The sequence below is a fragment of the Amblyomma americanum genome, chromosome 2 (genome assembly GCF_052857255.1).
Source record: "Amblyomma americanum isolate KBUSLIRL-KWMA chromosome 2, ASM5285725v1, whole genome shotgun sequence".
Taxonomy (NCBI): Eukaryota; Metazoa; Arthropoda; class Arachnida; order Ixodida; family Ixodidae; genus Amblyomma; species Amblyomma americanum.
Genome location: NC_135498.1, coordinates 83072396 through 83089992, shown reverse-complemented (window position 1 = coordinate 83089992; position 17597 = coordinate 83072396).

Below are 17597 nucleotides of genomic sequence, written 5' to 3'. Positions count from 1 at the left end.
GCATGTGTGTGATACCGAGGTGTTGTGGTGAGTGCGTTCCAGCTCAATTCAGAAGGTCAGAGACGGTTTGTCGCGAATTCGGCACGGTCGGCCGCAAAAGATTAGGTGCACTCGGTAATTTTTCTCTCGCAGCAACAACTAAGGAAAACGGCTTAGAAAACAGGCTGGAACCACCACACGAAGATAACAGAAAAACAAGCACAGACGCATACAAGGTTATGTTTCGCGAAACGAGTTTAAATACCAACACAAATCCTTTTCTTCATTTTTTAATTACGAAGCTGCAGAAAGAAAGCAATGATGGCGAGAAAATTATCAACGCTAACACCGCTCTGCGGTGATTAGAGTCTACAACATTTCAAGATATCTAAAATTCACCAGTCGCTCACGTTCGACATGTAAGCCAAGCCCACAGCCACTGGGGTCGTTTTCTGCTTTACAGCAGGTATTATGTCGCACCTAGCTGCCACAATAAATATGTATCTAAAGAAGTTCCCGGGACTACAAAAAATAAAGAAGGATTAAGAGGAGCAATGAAGGTTTCCGGTCTGTCTTGACTTGCTGTGGAGTAGCAGCGCTGTTAAACGATTCTGATTGATGTAAAACCTGAGTGATCCCTGACGGAAATGTTTGCGAGCATCTGTGACCGCGGAGAAGCAAAGTAGATATGACTTGCAAGAAAAGGCTCATATAATACTTACCAGGTGCCAAAAATGCTTGCTGCTGCCAGTGTCTCAGAGTTCTGTGCGCACTCCGAATTTAATGAGAATCCCAGAATTACTCATTGCAAGCGTTGCACATTCGAAAGAAGCCTACAAACAAAGTTAATCTGAAGGTAAATATCGACGAATACCCAGAATTCATGAAACAGATGCAGCGTCGGCTACGCTTTCTTATTGACAGTGCAGTCAAATCACGTGACCACCCTAAGTAGTACTTAATTTGCCCGCTCCTGACAGCCATTCATGATATCCTTCAAGTTTTTTTAAAATTATGCCGAAGAACGATTACCCCCCGAAGACATAATTCGGGGCATCATGGCGCTGCATTTCTGAGTATGCAAATGAGCACAACAGCAGTACTAATACGACACAAGAAGAACTCAGTACCAATGAGACGCTGTTGTTGTGAGAATATCAGTTAACATAAAAAACTACGCACCACGTGTAACAAAGCTAAGATACCCCTCCTGCGATCAAAAATCCTGACAACAACAAAAAAAAAACTAAGCTAGGGCTCAGCCTCACTCACTTTCCGCTTGTGGCTGGAAGTGGTCACCGACCCCTATACTGTTCAGCTCATTTCCTGATTGGTAGGCATTCTGGCAATAACTGAAAAATTAGACAGTTCTAATGAGAGCCTTCGCTCAGGGTACGAAAAGGTGCATTCGAAAAAGTTCAGTTGCCGGCTTTGTTAAACGAAGGCCTTTGCTCAACAATGCTACATTTGCCAGCGGTGTAATTTCAGCAGTTTAGGACATCCATTGCCAACACTTATCTTAAAAAAGTGTTTGAAGAGAGGTCCTGTCTCCGCTGCACGGAATTCATGGAACAAGAAAACTGCGTCTGTCAGACGTTCGTGAGACACAAGCGAGGGAATCGAGAAACGCATTTATTGCTTCGGTAAACATGCCAAAGTGCATATACACAAACGCCAACAGCCAACGAGAGAACTTTACTAAGTGCAGACGTTAGATTGGACATATGTAAATACGAATAATATCGACCTGCAGGTACACAGTACAGAGGTAAAAAAATATTGTACACCTCAACAAACTCCCACAGTGGTCAAAATTTCGTCCTGGAAGCTCTCTTAAAGGGTTGGTTGGTTGATGGGGGTTTACCGTCCCAAAGCGACTCAGGCTATGAGAGACGCCGTAGTGAAGGGCTCCGGAAATTTCGACCACCTGGGGTGCTTTAACGTGCACTGACATCGCATAGCACACGGGCCTCTAGATTTTCACCTCCATCGAAATTCGACCGCCGCGGCCTGGATCGAACCCGCGTCTTTCGGGCCAGCAGCCGAGCGCCGTAACCACTCAGCCACCGCGGCGGCTCTCTCTTAAAGGAGGACCTCTCTTAACCAATGAAGTCATCAGCTGTGCAATTGTTGCAGTTTATGATTTCCGTGGGCGACAGTGGTCTAAGGAAAACTTTTCATGTCGGGTCCAGAGTTTACTGGACAGAAACTGTGGGACGCGAACACTGCGTACGTCAGACCGACGTGAGGCATAAGCCAGGAAATCGCAGAGCACATGTATTGCTGCGGTAAACATGACAAAGTGTACACTCAGAAACTCAAAAGCCGACATCAACAGAGGGGATGTACACGAGAAGGACACTCACTAATTCGGACGAAAGGAAAAACGTAATACAAAGAATGTTGCCGCGCCTGCAAGCGCTACAAAGAGAGCGAAAATCTTCTTTTCGGTCTCAAAACCAACGCCGTGGATCGAGCCCTTCCTTAGCACGGCTTTCACTAACCAGCCGCTCTTTTGGAAAAGTTGAAAATTTTCCCTAGGAAGGCGTCATGCGAGCTGATTGGGAACTCCTCATAAGTCAAAATTCGTCTTCCATAGCGTTTAGCAGTTCGTCCATGAAGCCATCAGGACACGGTTCGGTGCCGCTGTCCGGGCTCGGGGCGTCGTGGCCAGAGGGCGAGCGGAGATCTGCACCTGAACTAGAATCCCCGGATACCAACGCCGTGTGGCTTGCGGAGTCGGAGAGAAGGCTCGGTACGTCGATGCAGTGGAACCTCTTGAAACGTCTCAGCGGAATACCTGCGAGAAAAACACGGGGGAAACTCTCGGTCAGTACTCCAAGTTTCCACTGTATCTTTGGAAACATCATTGGGCAAGAAGAAGCGCTGCACGATAATAAACGGAGCAACTCACCACCCCTGATGACAACCTTCCGTAGATCTTTCGGTTCAAACAGAGCAATGTCGCCTTCTTCAGCTCTGTGCTTTTCTTCCACTGCTGCTCCATATAGGCGTAATTGGGGTTCACGCAGGGCCAACTCGACTCTCCGCGGGCAGACGATGTGCCCATTTGGGAGCGTAAAGCGAACGCGGCGGCGTCTACGTCTCGTGGCGACATCCACGGGGCGAGGCTGGCTAGCATCCACGGTGGGCTTCATGACCACGGCTGGGCAGCAGGAATACGACCTAGGAAACACGTGTCACTGATGTGACAGCTGAGCGTCGTCTGGTTAGCGCGCAGTGGTTGGCAATCCCCTCTCTCTCGCCAAAAGCCCCTCTCTCGGCAGTCCACACCCTAGCCCTGCAACCTCCTTCCATCAGCTTCCCCTTCCCCTCCTCCGCTCATACAAAAGCGTTATCGCCACCTTTTGTTGATAGTTCTCCGGATTAAGCTACTAGCAGCTGAACAGCTTCAAGCCAGTCATTTCCGGTCTTTAAATTCTATTTGAGGTCTTCTGTAACTTCCCAGAAGCGCCCCCCCCCCGCCCCCCTTTTGCCACTCCCTAAATAAAGTGCAGTTTCCAAGTAAAACTTCTAACTTCACTATTCTCTGGGCCAGAAATGGGAGATAAAGCATGTTATTGTCGTCTTAGCCTGTTTTCATATGTTTTTTAGTATTGCTGACCGAAGTCAAAGAAAGATAGTTTAAAGTTTCCCTCGATTTCAGATGCCTGTGTACTTATGGCACCCACATATTTTGAGGAAATTTCGCCTTGTAGTTCTTGAGTTTTGAACGACGATATTGATACACAATAATTATACCACAACCTCCTTTTGTCAACTTTCCACCTCCCGTGTCGACATGGCCAAAATGTTAGCTCATCACATTTTCTTGAGCGCTGTCTGGATTAATCTGTCTTGGAAATAAATAAGCTCGACAGCGGTGAAGGCTGGACCGCGTTTGGTTCTAATGTCCCGGTTGTGAAACCCCCTCCCACTTAATGTCCCCTCTCCATTACTACACACACCCTGTCAATCTGTGCTGACGACTCTCTCTCTTCCCCTCAACTACGTGGAAAATATGTTATTACCACATTCTTGTAATTCATGCCGGAAAGGCGCTTTGCTCCCTGGCATCTAATGCTTAATCAACGGGGTGTTGATAGCAAAGCTTTTCATAATAGCAGTTTTGAGCTACAGATGGCCAAGGGAGCACGGATAATTGCGGTCGAAGCATTTTTAACGCGATAGCGTTAAGTACCACGTGTGGCAGAAAAAGCAAGGTGTCGTCGGCGTCGGCCGTGAGCGAAATATCCCAGAAGCATTAATAAATAAAACCGAGTAGGAAGGCGGCGCCCACTAAAACCAATCCCTCCTCCTCCTCGCAATGCACGCCACTGCCCCAAAAGATAGCGCGCGAAGGCAGCTCCTCCCGCTCGTCTCGTTCGGGCGCAGTGGGGCTGTTCGGGCAGGCAGGAATCACGCGGTTAGCGGCGAACTACGCAGCGCTCATCCAAGCCTCGTTCACCGCGAAGCTTGCGGCTTCCTGCCCGTTCGTTCGGCGCGGAAGCTATGCTGGCGTTCGTGGCATCGGGTTTGTCGAGAACGATGTGCCGACTAACTACCACTGCAACTTGAGTACCGGGCGCGTTTCGGCAAGGCGCCTGGCAGCGCTTCTACGTTGTTTGCCGATCCGCGCGTGCGTTTCACCGTATATAGCACAGCGATTTCTCTTACGGGCAATGCGTCGCGCTGAACGGTAGATGGCGTTCCGTGGACTCCCTGACAGCGCCGCTATACGCTGTCGTGTTCCACTCTTCAAGGCGAAGCTTAAGCGTCCTCTAATTTTTTGTCTTCGTTTTGTTAATGTCTTGAAGTAGTCAATTTCTGTTTGTAACATTGTTTTCAAAAATATTGGTATATATCCATGGAAAGAAAAATGACAGATGCACCGTTACGAGACCGGAAGCGGGCCGATTGGGGCAAATCAGCAATCATCAGTTAAGAAAAAGGTTAAAGAAACAGCGAGAGCTCTGTGGAAAACAGGGATGCTGACGAAATCGGCACTGGTAACGTCCAGGATGTTAAAGGAGGAAATTTGCAAAGAAAATTTCTATGATAATTGCAGGGGAAGCTCTTTGTTGTTTGAGGCCAGGACGGGAGTTTTGCTGATTAAGACATATAGAGCCAGGTACCACGAGATAGACACGTTGTGCGCTGCGTGCGAAGAAGAGGAGGAAACGGCTGAACACTTGATACTTTTCTGCAAAGGGCTTCACCCTACAGTGGAAAGCAGCGGGGCTGATTTATCCAAGGCATTGGGGTTTGGGGACAGTGAAGGGAAAGAAGATTTTAAGAGGGTAGAAGTAACCAAGCGAAGGTTGTCTGAATGGTGGCTGAAATCAAGACAGGAGTAAAATTTCACAACTCGTGGCCAGGTGGCTTAAACCACCGCTCGATTTAAAGGGTTCAGCCTTATCCATCTTGAAGTGTCTTTACTTCATATGAAGGAGGCTGGAGCTGTGCTTCGCCAACTATGCGGTCTTGCTTGCCGTTAAAACCGCCCAATCATTGGATCAGTATGCGGATAAAAAAATATGAAAATATTGAGAGAAAAATTTAAATATTCCCTAGGGCTCATCCTCATTCATTCTGTGATTGTGGCTGCAAGTGGTCTCCGACCCTCGTAAATTTCAGCTCATTGCCGGATTGGTTGCCGTTATGGCCAGAACTGAAAAATTAGTTTGTTCCAATTAGAGCCCTGCTAATAGTAGGAAAAGTTGAATTCATAAAAATTCAGTTCGCCTGTCTTAAATGAAGGCCTCTCGTGAAAGGTGCTCAATTTGCTAGCTGGGAAAATTCTGCAAGTTAGAAGATCCACGGCCAGCACTTACCCTAACAAAACGCTTTGAGTGGGGTCCAGTTACTGTTGGACGGAGTCTGTTGGACGCGAAAGCTGCGTCTTTCACATTGGCGTGAGACGCAATCGAGGGAATTGCAAAACAGATGTTCTGCTTCAGTAAACACACCCAACCAGACATTCACAAACGCCAAAGCCGACATCCACAACGAGAAGTATACACGACAAAGTCATTCATTAATTTGGGATGAACGGAAAAAAGTAACAAAATATATCGATTTTTGGGTCCGGATGAAACTTTCATAGTAATATGTCCAACCGAGGTTAAGGCTAGACTGGGTCTGGTTCTAAGGTTCTGCTTGTGAAACCCGCTCCGACTGAGCGTCCCCACGGCGAGAATTTCCTACAACCTGTAGACATGTGCTACCTGCCTTCCTATTACCCCCAAACACGTGGGAAAACACGTTATCGCCACGTGATTCATGACCTGAAGACGCATTGCTTCCTCGCTTGTGATCCCTAATCCTTTTAGTGCTGGTAGCACAGCCTTTCGTCATAGCAGTTTTGAGACCGAGAAATGACAGAGGGAGCAGAGATAATGGTAGACCGAGCCTTTTTTCTCTTTGTTTTGGTAAATTCCCGATGGGGGTCTATGAAATCTGTTTTTAACTTTGGTTTGAAGCATTTGGGTATGAACCACCTGCTGCTATAGGCTGTTGACCGCTTAAGCTTGCTTAAAAAACATCATCATCAGCCTGCCTACGTCCACAGCAGGGCAAAGGCCTCTCCCATGTCTCTCCAATTACCTTGTATTCCATTGAATCCTGTCCTAACAAAACAATCCGTACTTAAGACGGAAGGTTTAGGTCGCACTTATTATGTCACTACTATGTGAGGCGAGGTTTCGACCCACGGGCCGCTTAAACGAAAAACTTGGAATGGCTTTTTCACAGTGCGATTTAGAGGCGGGCGACGAAGTTTTTTGCGCTAGATGTGCCATCAGACCGCTCTCCTGAACAATTCGGCTGCCCCAAATGTCTCTCTTATTGTGATCATGTTTCATGATGCCGCAGTTAATCCGATTATAGCCATAGTTGTTCCCCATTCATCTGCCATCCCGTGCGATTGTGACATTCCGTCAAAGGATAGCGATCAACGGGGAGAAACGAAGAATCGATCAGAGGGAGAGTGAGTGCAATCCATTGGCTGCAGAGGCTTGTTTTAGGAGGGCATTTGCCGGTTTATTCTTGAGTTGTATCGGACCTTTGCAAAAAGAGGTCCATGGGCGCCGCCATTATGGGCACAGGGCTGCGCTCGTAGTATACAGAAAAGAGAGATTAAGCTACCCCACATTCTTCTCACAGCACAGTTTACAATAGCTTTAAAGTAGTATATAGTCAAATACAACTCAAGAACGCAGCGGCTTTTCCCTGTCAAAGGACCCCCTCCAGCCAATTGCGTCAGCCGATTCCTATGACCAAGCCGCCGCGGTGGCTGAGTGGTTATGGCGCTCGGCTGCTGGCCCGAAAAGCGCGGGTCCGATCGCGGCCGCGGCGGTTGAATTTCGACGGAGGCGAAATTCTAGAGGTTCTTGCACTGTGCGATGTCAGTCCACGTTAAAGAACCCCAGGCGGTCGAAATTTCCGGAGCCCTTCACTACGGCGTCTCTCATAGCCTGAGTAGCATTGGGATGTTAAACCCTCATAAACCAAACCAAACCTTTCTCATGACCCTGCTAGCGTGACATTGCAGGGAGCGGCGCCACAACGAAGAGAGGGAAAAATCCCCGACCATAGAGGGAAGGGATTATCCCCGACCATAGAGGGAAGGGATTCTCCTCTTTCATCTACCGCCCCCTGCTTTGGGGTGACTTGCGCCCGCAAAGAATTGAATGATTAGGCGGTGGCGTAGCAACAAGCTTGCTCGGCAGTCATCGAACAGAATGCCGGATCCTCTAAGTCGTGCTCAATTTAATGCTGATAGCGAACATTCGAGATACGGCGTGCCAAATTACCGTAACATCCTAGAACAACGTACAATCGTCTCCGCCAGGATAGGATCAATCCAGATAAATCAGGTCACGTCATGAATCACATCCAAAGCGATAAAGCCGCGTGCCAACAGCTTTTAAGAATGAACAAACAAACTGTAAGTACAATGATTGGCGGCAATATCAAAGGCTTTGATAATAGTGGATCTGAGCCTCAGAAACGACGCAGGAAGTACTGATTATGGTGTTTCCAGCCTTTTTTCTTTTCGTATCGGAAAGTTCCTGAAGGCGTTCAATAATAATAATAAGTGGTTTTTGGGGAAAGGAAATGGCGCAGTATCTGTCTCATACATCGCTGGACACCTGAACCGCACAGTATGGGAAGAGATAAAGGAGGGAGTTAAAGAAGAAAGGAAGAAACAGGTGCCGTAGTGGAGGGCTCCGGAATAACTTCGACCACCTTGGGATCTTTAACATGCACTGATATCGAACAGCACACGGGTGCCTTAGCGTTTTTCCTCCATAAAAACGCAGCCCACGCGGTCGGGTTCGCAACCCGGGAACTCCTGATAAGTAGCCGAGCGCGCTAGCCATTGAGCCAGCAAAGTTTGAAGGCGTTCAAAGAATTTCACTTTCGAACTTTAAACGATTCCGGTATGTAGCGCACCTGCTGCTATGCGCTGTCAGGAGCTTAAACTTGTCAGCCAATCCAGCCTTACTTGTGTCGTGTGGTTGCGATCGCACTTGAGATTCAAGCAGAAAGGCGGCTTCCAAGGTTACAAGCATGCAGCCCCACGGATGTCCTCCAATAACAGGGCCTGCAATTACAGCTTTTCGCCTTTAACGCCCCCTCTCGTCTCAGTTGCACAATAGTGTGACGTAATGAATGTCAGTGCTAGACAGACGTTTTTGAAGCGGAAGCATAACTGCGCTAGGTTTACAAGAGGCAAGCGCCAATGCAGTCACGTGACAGGCATTACGTGGCAGGCCATGTGACCTACTGACGTCATCGCAACCTGGCCACCGTGGCAGGTGCGAGCTTCCTCATCGGGCATTTCATCGACTCTTTACAGGCAATCCGTTCAGCAGTGCGTGTGGCGTTTGTGAACGTAGCCACGCAAATGATGTTGTCGCTTCTCGGCAGGGTTAACCAACGTTTAAACCACAGCTAATTTTTGTACTTTCCTTACTTTCTCATTTCCTAAAGATCTCCAACACCTCTTTGTACCCCGCACACCAACAACATTAGTGTGCGTTACACGTACACTACATGCTGACCATGACGTGTCACGTAATTTAAAATACACGATATAATAAATGAAGCAGTTTGCCACTATAGAAAGCTAAGTAACAAATGAATGTTCACAGAACACAGCAAGCTATGAAAGATAAACCAAGATGCATCTGCAGAAAATTTTGGTTAGAGAGTAAAAATAAACATTTGTCTGAATTGAGTCTGAGAAAAACCATTAAATTCTATTTATTTCTGCCGTAGTGCCAGAAAAAATTGAATACAAAGATGCAAACAAAACAAATACAGTGCACAGTACAGAATAGTTAAAAAATTTATGTCAAAGAGCAGAAATAAAATGAGTAAAAAACAAACCCAATTATTCCAGCGCGAAAAATCAAAGTAAAAGCAGCCCCAGTCACACAAATAAAGCGAAAATTAGGAGGAAAAATATTCGATGAGTTGAATGTTTCTACAGATCTAAAACTGTGTTAGTGGACAGCATTTTTTTTTTCAGCAGCGCGGGTTTTTCCGGTTATAGTGCCAGCAAAATTCAATTTATTGCAGGATCAGGCAGCAGAACACAAGAGTATCCTGGCAAGGTTGTTCGACTCTTGGGCAGCCATACCGAATTTTCATTGGAGCCCAATGTAGCCTGTGATGGTTTCAGGTTAAGGCCCCCAACCCGCGCACTCCACCACCTATCCTCTCTACCCTGTGCGCGCACGCTTGTTTAGTCGCAGTCAAGGGCCCACAGAACTATATCCGGCTGTCACAAAATTCGGCGCTGCGCGTAAGCATTCGCGCCCGCGCGCTTTAAAAAAAAAGAAAAGGAAAACAGCGGGGAAGGAACCCTGGAGAGTGCGTAACTGTGCGTGCGCTGCTGCCCTTTCCACCATGCTCTCGGACGCGGCGCCAAAGTAAACAAAGCCACGCGCGGCGTTGATTTCTCTAGAATGTCTGAGTAGTTTCTACTCATTGACGACGGAAAGGGTGGTAACCTTGTCCGCGCTAAAGTGATACTCTCTCCCCTTCGCTCTCGCGCCGATGACTTCGCGTGGCGAGAATGGCCCAGATTTTTCTCGAAGGAGGTTTCCGCGCTCGACTGATGGGGTCGCGCGCCCGGCGCGAGAGGGAGAAGGAACTTGTGCAGTTGATACTGCGTGTATGGGCGCGCCTGCCTTGGCGCGAAGAACGAACACATGCGGACTGCGTCTATAAGTGAGAGCTTCAACCTCTGTCTCTTATCCCCAGCCGCCATTTAAGCTTCTGAGAAGCGCGCCCGCTCGATTCCCTGGAGAACACCACTCGACCAGCCACGGACCAGCAAGGCAACGTGCGCCAGCCTGCGGTTGGGCCCCGTCGCGCTCCTCAGTTCGTCGGACTGCCGCAGTGCCCGGTGACAAATTGTGTTTTGTTTATTTGTCTCTCTCTGTGTTAGTGCAGTTTAGGTGCAAAGATTTTGTGGTATTGCAATCTCTCCAGGTTGTTACTTTGCATGAGTTGTACTGTATTTGTAAATCACTTTGTATGTGCTCGTATAAGCAATTGTGAAACCCTCTGTATCGTCTCTTAGCTGTATAAACTTTGTTTTGTTTTGTGAACCTTTGGCTCGGACCCATTCTCTGGCTTGCGACCGGCGAAAGCTCGGCACCAAACGACCAATCCCCTTGTCACTTGGTAGCTGGAGCGGCTGACATGACACGCGCCGCGAGACGACGGCGCCAACTGTTTTGCGCCCGGACCAGTCCTTGCCTGCTCTACCCGGCCTTCGCACAAGATTTAATTGATTGATTGTAAATCATTTTATTCACCTGAAAGAGCTTGGTCTTCTACGAATAAAGCCTGTTTCTAAACAAACACATAAGCAAACAAAGCATTTTACCCTGACATCAGGAGAGCTTATGTAGAATGGAGCAGAAAGTTGAGCGAGTTGGTTGAAATAAAAAGAAAAAAAGAGCACTTTAGCCGCTGAGCGCACGCCCTATCTTCATCTCTACATTTTCTCCTCCCACTTGTGCCGTAGCTTTCAACTCATGAAAAGTGAATTTTTGCTTTGCGGTAACGACATTACTTGTTAACTAGCTATAAGCTTTTCAAGCGCCGCAGACTACTGAAATATTTAATCACGTATGTATCAAACAGGTACAGCTAATACCTAAAATTTATCTCTGTCGATTTGTTGCTGAAATTTTTGCCTCCGCCGGTACCAAACACGTGTAAACATAAATTGTTGCCCCAAGACATGCCCTCAGAATGCCGCACATAGGCGCGTTAACGTTTAGGCCGTTCACCCAGTAAGCGGAAGTCGGCGAAGCGCCAGCATGCACAGCAGCACGCCAGACCCAGATTTTTTTGCTGCTCAAGGGATCGCGCTTCTTTGAGTGGAAGAAGAAGGCCGTGTTTACAGAAAGAGCCACTTGTTTCTTCAGGTCTTTCAGAATAGAATCAGTCTGTACACGTTGGGTGTTTATATTAAAAAGAAACATAGCGCATAAAAGAAGCGCCGGACTGCAATCTTTTGCAGTGGGTGACAGCAAATTCAATATATTTAGTGTAAAATTTTCTCCTAAATAATTCGATTCCTCATCTCTTTCCCGTCGTACAGTGCAGCAAACCGAATTCTTCTTTTGGTTAACCTTTCTGCCTTTCCTTCTCCTCCTCCTCTAGCCTCTTTTAATTGTTGGTAATAAATGCCAAATAAAGGGGCAGATAAAAGATATGAACATAAAAAGAAAACTGGCGCAGAAAAGAAGTCAGGACGAACGAGAGGACACCAACAAGCGCTAGCTTTGAACTGAAAAAAACTGAAGCATCAACTTTCAGCCCTTCAGCTGAAAGGTTGACAGCTCAGCTTCATCCGGTTTCCGCGCCCGGGTTGTTGACCCCCTCTCGTTCTCCAAGGGCCCCTTTCCCTGTACTCCACACTCGCACCCCACAACCACCTAGGGTCCATTTGCCCTCTCCATTCATAAGGCAGACAAAACCTTTATCACCAGATTTCTGTGATTAAAGCCATGGATAAGTATGTGGGGTAGAATAGCACTAGGGCAGGTATTTTCTGCCCCATCATTTATGCATTCTGACACTCCTTTATTCCCTGTAGTTTATCATTCCTTCTCATATCGCATTTCTTAGTAGCGCTGGTGACTCCGCCTTTCAAGGTCACATACGTGAGCACCAGAAATGGGACATACAAACAACGCAGACGACTCCCACCATAACACGGTTTGTCTGTGCGTTTTCGGCTGTTGCGGAAAGGAGTAAAACAATTTTCGGTTCAAAATTCCCTTCATTTGAGATTCCTGCGTAAACGTTCCATTTACGTACTGTACGTAAAGGAAGACCCATGTGGGGTCACTCAACGGTTTAAGGAAAAAGTTATCATAGTGTGCTGAGCGTGGGAGATAAATTCCGCAAGTTTCTGGTCACTATGAACAAACGCAGTAACATGTAGGGTATACTTTTCCATTTGTTGCAGGAAGCATTACCGTTTAAAGTGCTAGAGATATGGAATAAGTAACAATCAGCGAACATTGTTGTTTTGTACCTCGAATGTTGGATTTCGAGAAAATAGTGCCTTTTTGTAGCGAGGGCTTCATTACGGTAGCATTTCGAGTCTTCAGCGTGGCGGCGCAGCCACCCTGCGGCTAGCTGCGCCGCCACGCGGTTGATCACGTGGTGCGAAGCAGCTGCCGGCGGCGGCGTGGCTGATCACGTGACTCCTCACGTGGCCAAGATCCACACGGCCAGCTGTAGCTATCCCGTCACTCCAGGTTTAACCAAAACTAAACCACCGCCAATTTTTTTCTCTCTAGGAAGCATGCCAGCGCAACCGCAGGGAAAAAAATGTGGGACCTGCTTGCTAGCGCCGGTAGCAGCTTTTCTTCAATACAAATGCAGTCGCAGCGATGTCCAAAATTGTGAATGACACGTCGTGAAGAAATCATCTGCTCTTCGGCACGTTGTGTCCCTAGAGAGACAAATAATTTAGAAAATATTACTTCCGCTTCCAGAACCTGATGAAAGGTTTAAACAAATATTGTTATTACGGCCTAACAAATACGCCCAGTTCCCAGATCAAAAACTGCATAGCACTGCGAAGGTCTATATTTGCTTAATGCTGCTACTTTCAAGTGTCTTGCGGTGCCAATTTCTCAAGATCTAAGTTGTCGCACTCACGTTGAAGATACGTATCCAACGGCTCATACTAAACTATGTTTCCTGGGAGCAAAGTTGGGTAGGTCCACGAAATGTGTCAAACAATTGTCATGCAGATATCTAAAACGGCCTTCTCTAGATAATGATTCAGTAGTATGGCTCCTCAGAAGGAAGTTATTTCACCTTCAATAGAAAGGGTTCAAAGAAGTCCGGCGTCATTCTTTTGTTTAAAATATAGACAGAGTCAGTAATTTGGAAGTTAAACTCATGCGACGCAGAGCTACTTGAAACGAAACGTAAAAAGCACACAATAAAACATTGTACCAAACAACTAATGTCCAAATTATTATTAATAATCGAATGCAGATAAACATCAAGCGCCAACGACGACGAAGCTCTGTAGGCGGCCTACAGATCCATGTGCTGAGAACTGCTCTTTGTGTTAACCCTAACTCCCGTCCCACAGTTTTCCCGATTACGTGCGGCCGGGTCTTCGTTGTTGGAGTTGCTCACGCCCCCATAAACCACTCTTCGTTTAGTGGAGGTGAGGGGTCGTAACCTTACAAAGAAAAGGTTATATTTGACATTAATTCATTTGAATGATTCTTCATTGAGAATCAAACAACTCCATTGATACAACTTGATACAACTTCCTTGATAATCAAGAAACTTCATTTGATAATCAAACAAATGTCGTTCATCACATCGACACCGGTAGTCATGCTCCTCTCCGCCAGCGCCCCTACTGTGCTTCGCCCCCAGAGCGCCGAGTTATCACTGAGCAAGTCTGCGAAATGCGTCAACGCGCCATCATTCAACCGTCTGCTAGTACTTGGTGCTCCTGTGTCGTGCTAGTGAAAAAGAAGGATGGCTCGATTTGATTTATGTTGACTATCATCGGCTCAACAAAATTACGCGAAGGACGTCTCCCCGCTACCCCGTATTGATGACGCCCTTGACTACTTGCAAAGCGCCGAGTTCTTTTTCTACCTGGATTCGCTTTCCGGCGATTGGCAATTCCCGATGGCCGTGTCCGACCATCCAAAAACTGCTTTCGTCAAACCTGTCAGCCTTGGTGAATTCACCGCGATGCCGTTCGGCCTCAGCAACGCGCCCGCCACGTTTGAGCGCAAGGGAGGTGCATGGCCACGCCCAAGAATCCCCCTTTCCCCTCCACCTCCTGCTGCCACACAATAAGGCATTGTTCGCACCAAAACACACATTACTTACAGGAAGATGGCCGCCCATTCAGGGCAATGAGGGAGAACAGCATTGTTCCTTCCCTACCACAGGGAAGAAATGACTCTGGTGATGATACAAGCCCAGAACACAGCAGCAAAAACACCTCATAGAAGGCTCTACACCCAATAGCGGCGTTTACATGAACCCGACAGGGCCGGCTTGAGACAAGTTACCGTTTCGTAAACCGGTTACTACATTCATGTAAAAGCGCGCCGAGTCGGGTCGGGCCCAGTCAGCTCCGCCGCAACATGCGGGTTGACTCAACTCGACCCTGCCCCGATGAGCTTGTAAACGCGGTCGAGTCGAAAATTCGGATTAGTGTGAAGGGAGAGGATAAATGCAAGCTTGTTTTTCGCGTTATCCATAGCGCCTCCGAAATAGCGATGGCTAATGAGTTCTACCGATTTTCATCACGTAGCGGTTAGCCTCCTTTCACTGAGGCACATGCCAATCACGTGTGATTTCCAGCTATACTCGCGGACTGCTATCTATGGCTGTTTCTCAGCCCACAACAAGGGGAGAAAGCACCTTCTTCCATTTCCTGCTGAGCCTCTGCTGCACTACAACGTCATGAGAACCAGACGAAGCTAACTGAGGCATTCGTCTCGGCCTAATAACTGGTTTTATGGTTTATTCTGGAAGTCCTCATTTTATGATATGGTTTAGTTTAGGGCGTTTAACGTCCCTTAGAGGCTGATGCTATGCGGGAGGACGTTTTGAGGGGCTCTGGAAATTCCGACCACCTGGTTTCTTCAACGTGCACTGACATTGCACGGTACACAGGCCTCTAGCATTTCGCCTCCATCGAAATACGGTCGCCGCAGCCGGGATCGATACGAGCGTATTTCGATGGAGCAGTGGACCGTCACAAACACTGAGCCACCACAGCGGCCTGGTTCCCATCTGGAAAGAAAACAATGTGTCGCGTTGGCATCAAAACATCGGTTCCTTAATGAATCATTGGTCAATTGTCATTCTTTTCTCTCAAATTCTCCTCCCGACCAAGAAGATCGCTTCTAAAATTCTCACGTTATCAGTGCAGGTGCTGTCGAGTGTACACGGGCAAGCGTGGGTGCACCCGCTCTACAGAAAAGAGCTCGCGGGTTTCCATGCCCCCTAGTCCAGAATGCACATCTCCGCGTTGGAAACAACGTGATGTCAAAAGAACCTCGCCTGGCTGGCAAAATCATCCATGTTATTTCGCTTCTGAATCGGTTTCACCTTTGCCATAAGTTCCCCAATCGTCTTCTCCCAAATACTGGGTATCCGCCACACCTAGTCGCACTTCCTGCACCACGATGCCAAAAAATTGCATATTTCAATCAGAAAAGCGCGCTGAAGGGGTGCTATGTAAACATAGAGCGATAATAAAAACATAGCTAATCAGGGCGCATAATGATAATTTCCCGGAAGTCATAACAGGTATGGAAGTTTCGCACGCCAACCCGTGAGGTCTTGATAATTGGTCGATGACGTTGGTTGGATGGTCACTTTCGAGCGGTTTTTCTGCACAAAAAGAGAACAAGCAGGTAGAGCTGTCAGCGTCTACTTTTTTGTTTATGAAAATTACAATTTTTATTGTTTTTATATGTAAACCACTGATAGCCACTTTGTTCAAAACAAAATAAAACAGCTTTTGCAAACCGCACTTATCACCCTTTCACACAACTTTGATTTGTTTCGGTGCGAAATTATAAGCAGCGAAGGAGACGTGAAATGAGCTTCTCTGCTGCAATTTAGTTGAATATTGTCAAGAGGTGGTGACAATGTCATGAAAACAAAGATGAGCAGATTAACGTGGAAATGCGATTTGTTCATGGGCTGAGTAGTGCCCATAAATAAACTGAAGAATTCGGCGACAGCAATACCAACATACGTACTCGGAGATCATCGGAGATAAGGCGCTAAAAGAACCTACCACAACCCAGAATAATGTGATATACAAAATGATATACCCGCGCGCCGACGGTTTTGAACAGGAACGAACAACACAACAGTTCCGCGGCATTTCTTCTCTAACTCAATGAAGCATCGGCATTTGGTTAACAAAAGTATGGTCAACAAAAGGAAAGCCAATGCAAAATAAACGCTGTTATGGCAAACAATGAGAGCGCAGAAAGCTTTGCACTGAGTTCAAGATGTCGAGTCGGCATCAACACTCATACACCGTCACTGGGTTTGAATTCTGTGTGGCGATGGCTGAATACCTGAATACGCAGCGGCCTCAAGCAGAAAACGCGGTCAGCTTTGTCACAGATTAAACATAGGAAGTGCCGAAGGGGACGTGTGCCCAAGGTGTGTCAAAAGGGGATTTACACTTATCTGTTCCGGCTAGCCAATAGCAGCACTGCTCAAAACTGCAGCCGGTCTGCCCCACCCTGCCATTGTAAAGAAATTTGTAAAGAAGAATTTGTAAAAATTGTAAAGAAGCTAGAATGGTGCATTACTGGAAAAAGGTCAATTCTCTGACTCTGCCCCTTCTTTGCTAAATGACTTGAGAGGCGTTAATTCTTTTGTGCTTCTCGGCTCTACGTTTTCTGTTCGGAAGAACCAATACTTTCGTGTCGCGGTGGAATCAGCCCACCTGCAGGGGAAGTAGATGTTACCACCTCTTTGCAGTACTCAAGTGCTGCATTCTATGGACCGAAAAAGCTCAAATCTAAGTTGCCTTGTAGCTGGTAAGCCCTCTTAAAGGGGCTCTAGCTGAAGCACCTTGCGAGGAGAGCACATCAACTCTCTCAATCACTGCAACGTGTTGTGAAACCCTGTTCCAAATTATACACTTCTGCACGCAGCACAGCACCCACATTCACGCGAGAAAGTTGGCGAGCCCTCTCCGGACAATCTCTCATCCTCGCACTTTCCTCCGTCGCTGGCTCTAAAGGTGACTGTTGGTTAGATTACTTCAGATGTCAAGCGACCAAGGCCGCGGCCGATAAGCTGCGTAGCTCCAGCGGCTCAGGAAGATCCCTTCGCAAAGGTGGAGTTGGTGGATGAGCGCCGACCTTCCAGCGTGCAAAAAGTGACTAGACGAGAGTGAAAGGCGCGAAGACGCTGATATTTAAAATTTCGAGCTTCTACAAGCGCTTTAAAAAAATTTTACGTGGCAATACTCGTGAAGCGGCCAGCTTTGTCATCTCAGGCATACAGCAAGTTTATTAAAGATATTTAAGAGCTCCTTTAACCTCGGTCAA